Source organism: Aegilops tauschii, chromosome 5 (assembly GCF_002575655.3).
Source record: "Aegilops tauschii subsp. strangulata cultivar AL8/78 chromosome 5, Aet v6.0, whole genome shotgun sequence".
Taxonomy (NCBI): Eukaryota; Viridiplantae; Streptophyta; class Magnoliopsida; order Poales; family Poaceae; genus Aegilops; species Aegilops tauschii.
In genome coordinates, this window is record NC_053039.3 from 188,160,117 (window position 1) to 188,168,143 (window position 8,027).

The 8,027-nt window shown below is 39.8% G+C and overlaps 1 long non-coding RNA gene across 3 annotated transcripts; it reads right to left on the minus strand.

Moving 5' to 3' along the window:
- Positions 1-1,023: 1,023 nt before the first annotated feature.
- LOC109780374 (uncharacterized) lies at positions 1,024-4,942 on the minus strand. 3 transcript variants are annotated; one of them, XR_012184467.1, is made up of 8 exons: positions 4,450-4,919; positions 4,180-4,270; positions 3,902-3,991; positions 3,517-3,806; positions 2,446-2,525; positions 1,998-2,296; positions 1,467-1,524; positions 1,024-1,358 (listed from the first exon to the last, which is right to left on the minus strand). It is a non-coding gene; the product is annotated as an uncharacterized lncRNA (long non-coding RNA). The 3 variants fall into 3 exon arrangements; XR_012184469.1 differs by lacking the exon at positions 2,446-2,525 and having other exon boundaries at positions 3,736-3,806; XR_012184468.1 differs by lacking the exons at positions 2,446-2,525; positions 3,517-3,806 and having other exon boundaries at positions 3,837-3,991; positions 4,450-4,942.
- Between the last annotated feature and the right edge of the window lie 3,085 nt (positions 4,943-8,027).

Sequence of the window (8,027 nt, forward strand, 5' to 3'; positions counted from 1 at the left end):
CACCTCGTGTATATGTTTTAAATTCAAACTGAAAGCGTAAATTCACAAAAAAAAGCGTATTGTGACGGTGAACCCACGGAGTCAATCCGTGCTTTATTATTATTATATATATATATATATATATTATTAGGGATAGACTAGTACAAATGTCCGTGCGTTGCAACGGCTACTAAAGAAAAATGCCTAGAAACCTGAAAAACAATTGACCACTTAAACAACTTCGCAAGTAGCAAAACAATAATACAGCCTGCCTCGAACGACGAAAAAACGGTTCGTTTTTTCCTTACGCTTTAGTACCACCTCGTGTATATGTTTTAAATTCAAACTGAAAGCGTAAACTCACAGAAAAAAAGCGTGACACGGTGAACCCACGGAGTCAATCCGTGCTTATATATATATATATATATATATATATATATATATATATATATAGGGATAGACTAGCACAAATGCCCGTGCGTTGCAACGGGTACTAAAGAAAAATGCCTAGAAACCTGAAAAACAATTGACCACTTAAACAACTTCGCAAGTAGCAAAACAATATTTAACATAATCACAAGTACCGAGGACCATATTCTTCAAACAAAGAGCGAAAATCTGGTGATGCTTAAAGAAAGAAAGAAATTCCCTTAATTGCGTGAGGTTAGAAGCAAAATGATGTACCTCGTGTTCTTGTTTCAGCTGACACCAGAACAGAGAGTAGAAAATAAGAAGTTTAGTAATCAAAAGAGATGTAAAATGTCCAGCAAAAATATAAAATAGTGAGACCAAGAGTAATTGGGTACCAGTCACACCTTAAGTTAAAGGTTTGCTAATGTGAATATTTCTATCTCTACACAACGATGATACTCGCATATACTTGTCACAAGGAGTTATAACACCTAAAGATTAAAAAAATTGTCTTCTGGCTCCGTCTCGGTGATATGCAAAGATACAGGTGATAGACTTTTTCTAGGGGCTTAATGCTGGTGTAAAGATTGACATTTCTGTTTGACGTGCTTCCTGGTCCAGGTCGCAGCGGGAGAAGGTCGGGCACACACACACTTTCTTGTTTTTGCTGAGAATGTACATGCGCTTTTACATGAAAATAAGCTCAATGAACATCTATTGATTCAGCTCGTAAAATATATGCTTCCACTGGTGAAAAGTCTGAAAATGGATTACATCACACGCTAGACGTAAAGAATGATACAGAACACACATATCAACAGCGCCGACAGGAAAGTAGGTCTAGGCATGTGTGCAGAGCTGCTCGAGCTGCTCCTCGAGTGCAGATCCACTCTCTAGTGAAGTCAAAGATGTTTCTACATAGGCCTTTACTGAATTGATGAAGCATGTTCGGAATTCCTCTGCAAATACTACAGCTCCAATCTTTCAGTATCGAGTCAAGTAGTTAGCATTATAGCAGTGATAAATTATAAAGTTCACAGCAAGCTGGAACCTAAGTCGCTTCTAAAACCACATACCAAGTAGGATATCCGGTCCCTTCTGGCCATTTCATAGGTTGTTTAATTTGTGGGCGCCCTGCAAAAAATAGAAACAGGAATGTCAGTAAAACATGCATTATAGACAAAATGCAGTTGCTCCTTTTGGGCAGGGGCTGCATGAAGATGATGCTTAATGGCCTAAAATTCCTCAAATCACAGCCATGCGCCAGATGGGCAGGCATGTGTAGGGCTTTGCTTTGGATTTTGCTCTCTGGTCCTCTAAGTATAAATCGACAAGGTAGTACTGAGGCTGAGAGTCACAAAATAATTCACTTCAAAAATATTTATATGTTCAACCATTGGCCCAGTTGCCATGAATTTTCTAGACAGTAATAATGTTCCGCCAAAGCTCCAATCCATCACTTTCTCCTCTCTTTTTCCCAAATGGAAACGCAAGCATCCGTGCTCAACTTAACAATTCATCAAGAAAATTAAAATAAAAATGGTACATACCATTTGACATCACTTCTGAATAATTGGAAGACCTTGTCAAAGGACCAGAAAACTTACATGTGAAGCATCATCAACAAGGCGATGATGGTTCATGAAGACTAATTCTGGTGTTCTTCAGCATATACTTCTCTGAATTCAAACTTTATGGCGTCATAATACTCTTTGCTTTTTTCCTTACGGTGACAAGGGTTAGATCTCTTAAGAGGGTGAGACCAATTGGTAAACACAGGGAATGACACTCCCCCACCGCACAAATACTATTGCATCATTTAGCAATCAGTATACACAGGAAGCCCAGTATGACTTTTGCATCCTTCCAGAAAACTAAAATACAGTACTATTTAGACCGCACAAATCTGCAATGACAAAACAACAACTTTTAGCATAGGAACACTCTCCTTAGGAAACGGTGGATACATGGTACGGACTGCAACAATTCTCAAGCAGTAAGAATAGACGAGAAAAAGAATGAAGAGAGCTTTTCAGAAGAAGAAAAAGGACTAACATTTGTTTTCATGAACTCTGCATTCCAAATATCTTCTAGGACATATGCCCGTGTGTTGCAACGGGGTGACAAAATTCAGCCTTTAAATGAAAATAGTATTAGTATAAAATACTGAAATTGTTCAACCATGCCCATTTATTTATTTTCTTCGTTTCATAGCATTTTATTTATGCCAACCGGGAGGCCTTTGCTTATTTTTTGTTTCACAGACCATAGTCGCTTTTATTTTTCGTGTAGCATACAACAATCGTGCTCAATTGAGATTATTCGTTTCGTAGCCCACAATCCCTTTATTTATGTCAACCGGAATTTTTCATTTCAGAGCCCACAATTTCCTTTATTTATACTAACCAGGGTTTTTTGATTCGCAGCCCACGATCCCTTTTATTTAGGCCTCCTGAGATTTTTCATTTGGCAGCCAACAATCCCCAACTCCTTTTATTTATTACGCCAACCAGGTGATACTTTTTCCTAAACACAGCTCACCCTCCGTTAGTTTATTCTCAAGCTGCTTGTTAATTCTCATACTTATAGGCATATATAAATTGATAGAATTATTTTTTTTAAACTTGATAGAATTAGCTGTAAGAAGCTAGGTGGGACTGTTTAATCTGTTAACAAACTTGTTTTATAAGCATGAGTAGATTCTGCCCAACTTGGCCCAAAAACATCAGGGTCGCAGCGAGGCCCAATAACAGCACGAATCAAACTTGATTGTTCTTTGGTTGGGTTCCAGATCTAGGAAGCGTCATGTGTAGTGGTATGATTGCAAGGACATAACAATTGTAATGGATTGTGAAATGAAAAATGGGCAGAACAATGTGATTATTTATCAACCATGTTTCTACTTTCTTTATAGTAGCAAGAGGTACTGCTGAATATAAAGAAAGAAATGCCTCCATCATATATAGATATGTCTCAGTTTTGATGTAAATAATTTACGTGCTAGTCTGCTAGTATATATATCTGCATGAGGGAGATGGCACAAAGTACAGCTGCAGAAATTCCACAAATAGCTGGCTTGGCAAAAACTTGATAAACTATTGCTGCCAAATTAATTCCAACTAATACCTTTCATCACTTTTCTACACCATACTACAGGTCACATCCATGTGATACAGAAAGCCTTATCCAACATGACAAAGAGGTCGCACTCACACCAATTTGAACTAAAATCAACAGTGCAAAAGAATACCAAATGAGTAATTCTTTGTTAGAGAAGCACAGGTGGTCCTCTTAGTTCAGATAAAACTAAATTCAGGATAATAGCAGTTAGGTAGTTTTTCGAACCCAAGAAGCTCAGTGACTTGTGTGACAATTCACGGCTTCATCATGTCCATCTGCACCTTTTACATGTTCACCTAAACACAATAAAAGAAACAAATGTTTACCTTGGACTTGCATCAGATACCCTCTCTACACTATTCGCCTCCCATTGAACATGAACCAAAAAAACCTGGTGGTCGAGCTTGTGGACGAACTTCCATATCTTGAGCATCTCAGCATGCTTGTTTGAGAATTGGGTATCCTGATCAGCCAACATCCCCTGCAAAAACCACGGCAAATCAGACTACCTCTCAAAGATCTGAAGAACAGGAAAAAATAATAGATACTCGGAAATTAAATGGCACATGTGGTTAGCGATCTAGAAATCAAAGATCAAATTATATATGGAGCCTTTGGCCAAACATTAGATGATACTTTGAATATGAGCATAGAATATGGCAATCCCACCTGAGAGGGTTGTGGTGTTCATATTCGTTCACTCTCACTGGAGCTATTCTTGCTTTGTCCTTCCTCATCTCTGTTGCGCCCCAATCCAAATCTGCAAAGCATCCAAATCCATGGCAGAGAAGGGGATATTAGAGGTTGGCACAAAAAATAAAATCCCCGAACAAATTGCTACCCATTCTTTCTGTTCCCCCTTCTATTCAACCTTAGAATCCTTTAATTCGAGATCTTAAATTTGTCCTTGTAGCCAATAGAAAAAAGCAGAGTACGCACCTCGTCCTCGTCTGACGGGACGACGTAGTTGGGGACGGAGGTGTCGGGGAGGCAGTACTTGAGCTCCAAATCGGAGCCGTCCTCCTCGAGGCGGAGGAGGCCGGGGGTGAGGAGGCGAAGAACAGGGCACCGGCGGCGCTGCTGGAGGATAGCTAGAGAGGAAGACCGGCCGCGCGTGGCGGTGTGAACACGCCATCGAATCCTATCCAAATCGGAGACGTCCGCGTTGAGGCCGAGGAGGCTGGGGGTGAGGAGTTGGGGCGGGTGAGGAGGGGAAGAAAAGGGCAACGGCCGCGCTGCTGGAGGGTAGCGGGAGAGGTAGACCGGCCGCGCGTGGCGGCTTGATTCATGGCGGCGCTGCCGTGCCGTCCCCGGGAAGAGGACCCGTGCTGTTGTGCGTACTCATAGAGGACAGGCCGCCGTGCTATATTTTTTCCCTGAAGGCCAAGCCGAGTCCCAAGCCAACACACGAAACGTTTTCCCTCTGTTCACCACTTAAAACTATAGCGCGGGTTAATTATAAAAAAAACAGGGACTTCTTTGCAAAAACGCCGCGACGGTGAACCCGCCATGCTCAACCCGTGCTTTATTATTATTATATTATATATACATATATATGATTCATTGTGGCACAAATGCCAATTAGAGAATAAGTTTGCTGATGACCAAAATGATGGTTCAATTAACAATATAATTCTTTGTGGTGCTAGTTCGAAACATGCAACGTCAATCCTAGTCAACTAACCGGGTGAACAACTTTATCTTTAACCTAGTAAATATGCCCGTGCGTTGCAACGGGAGAAAAAAACGTACAACCTAAAAATCATCATATCAGATGGGCTGCATTGCAACATATAGGAAATAATTAAATATGTACTTAACACCTACTCCCTCCGTTCGGAATTACTTGTCTCGAAAATGGATGTATCTAGAACTAAAATATGTCTAGATACATTCATTTCTGCGATAAGTAATTCCAAACAGAGGGAGTATAAAACAATCTATTTATACCTCTCAAATAGCACGATTCTACATTTCTACATTAGATATGAACAAAACATTACCCCACTTGTTGTGACTAAACATTATATAGCATGCAAGGACATACACTATGTGATGCCACTTGATTGAAACAAAATGAGAACCAACTATACGCATCTATCCCATGGCACCTACAACACTCCATATACACGACTCTTCAGCAATATTCCTAGCCGTAACGTTTGGTTTCTATGCGTAGGTAGCTCAGTTCCATAGCTTATGTAAGAGTAAAAGAAGGGAAAGCTTCACCAAAGAGGTACATGATGTGAAGAAACTCTGGTTCAAGAGAGCAAAATGAGGACAAAGACATTAAAGTAATATATTTCTATCCGACGACAGAGAGTAATAAAATATAATTATAATAATTTGGCTATGCAAACGAACCAACGTCATGAAGAAATTTTACCCCATGAACTATTACAAACAAAAAGCTAGTATTAAGACCAAGTATGAATTATAAGCAAATAAATGACATGAAAAGGAAAATCTGCATGCGGGTCTGTTGTGCGTGGCCCACTTTGTCCTTGGAAGAGGAGCTGTTGGTGGACACTGCCTGTGCCGGATTGCCGTCGAGCTCAGCCCACCGGCATGGAAATACGCCTTAACTTGGCCGCCGTGCTAATTCCTCTCATAAAATTGAACATTTGGAAATAAGATGATAGAAGGATTTATGTGATACTGTATGTTCAGCAAAAGTTTATTAAATTTGGGCATAACTATTCTCCCAAATAAACTTGTCACGAATCCAGCTTTTGGCATACATAGAGATAATAATTGAAAAATAAGAATTAAAATTATGAAAAACAGATCAATAACAATGGAACATAAGAAAAGATATGGCCGTTACAATATTTCTTAAGGAAGAAAAAATAGCATATCAGTATAAGAAGTTAATCTTATGGTAAATGCAACAATGACTAAGTGAAATCAGACAGTATAAAGAGGGTGAGGCAATTCAGACGGTATTACCATTGCACTCAGTTAACCAATGTAGTGGGATCACCAATTCACACTCCCGCACTGGGGTTGTGCATAAAAGAAGTTCTGCATTAGGCATGCAGTAGTACTGGACCCAGCTTTTGTTTACTCCACTGGGTAAATTAAGCAAGTGCGGGAGATCTTTAAGAAATTTAAGGCATGTGGACCTTGCTCCATCCAGTTCCTTCGCAATAGAGGATATAGATTGTGCACAAACAGAGTTTTGAAACCAAGGCCCCATTTTAAGCCCTCACCAGTCAAGTATACGTCACACAGTAGGCCACCAAAATCATCTAGCATGTGAAGCAATGTAGATTTATTTATTTATCAGTTATGACACTATCACAAGAAAAGCACCATCCATGAAGGTGAACCCACAAATCCGTTATGCATTTTTCCAGAGCTACTGTGGTCGGATGAAATTGCTTCTTTATGAAGTCTAACTTTCAAAGAAGCAACATACATTATAATGGTCTGAACTTCAGTCTATGATATAATCCAACTAATAAATGTGCAATCTAAATTGATGTTAGCCTGTGAGATCAACTCAGCCAATGAAATGACATTGAGAGAGCCCACATACAGTGGTGCTTTGAAGGCTGCTACAGTAGGGAAAGTGTGGTGGCTAAGTTGGTACTAATGGTGGATTCATGTAGAAGCACCTAAAAACAATTAATATTGCAAATTCGTACCTCTACTTGAGCATGGGCGCACGCCACTCCAGCGAAGTCGGCGAGATTGAAAACCTCAGATGCATCAATTTTCAAGCAAGGAAACTTGCGATTTAGTCAGGATTTTTGTCGAGGGAATCGGGTACCTTTTATGTCAAAGGAGGGCAGTTCGGGTGTAATCCGCGTCAGGCACGCCGTGCCTACGTGCTTGAGCAGTTCTCCTGCGCTGACAAAGCAGGGATCTGATACGAATCTTGGTAATCTCAATCCCTTCAGGAAAAAGCCGACCACTGCATCAAAACAACCATGTAAAGATTTAGATTTTTCAACAACATTAGGTGAAAATCTACCACGAATTCTACAGGTAAAAATCTGTTAATCTGTAGATCGAACACAAAGGCCTTTATATTGTTCTCCCTTAATTTCTTAATGGCTTCCTCAACGGATCCTGGAATAGGATAATCAAGTAGTGTGATCATCAGAGCTTAACATCTCAAAAATGATGAATGCATAATTAAGAAAGTTTAAGCGAGAGGCAATTCAAACTTGCATCATTTTGGTTAAACCTTCTTAGTTTGATGTAATTGGTCTTTGAGCCATCCTCTGAACAAAGAATCTCGCACATCATTGACCTCATTGGGTTTCAACTATATATTTCTGTCCTGGCATCTACTTTGTATTAAACTAAGATGAATGGGTAAAAACAACTCTTGCAGTCTCAAGTAAAAGAATGGAATCATTTCTTCTGAAGGAACTACAAAAGAATGGTGAGCAGGAGCTTACTTCAAAACAACATCTATGGTGTCGTCTCCACTGAGAATAGTCATTTACTTAGCTTCCTCGAGGATCCCTTGCAAGAATCAGTGCAAAGATTGTTGGGCACTAAAA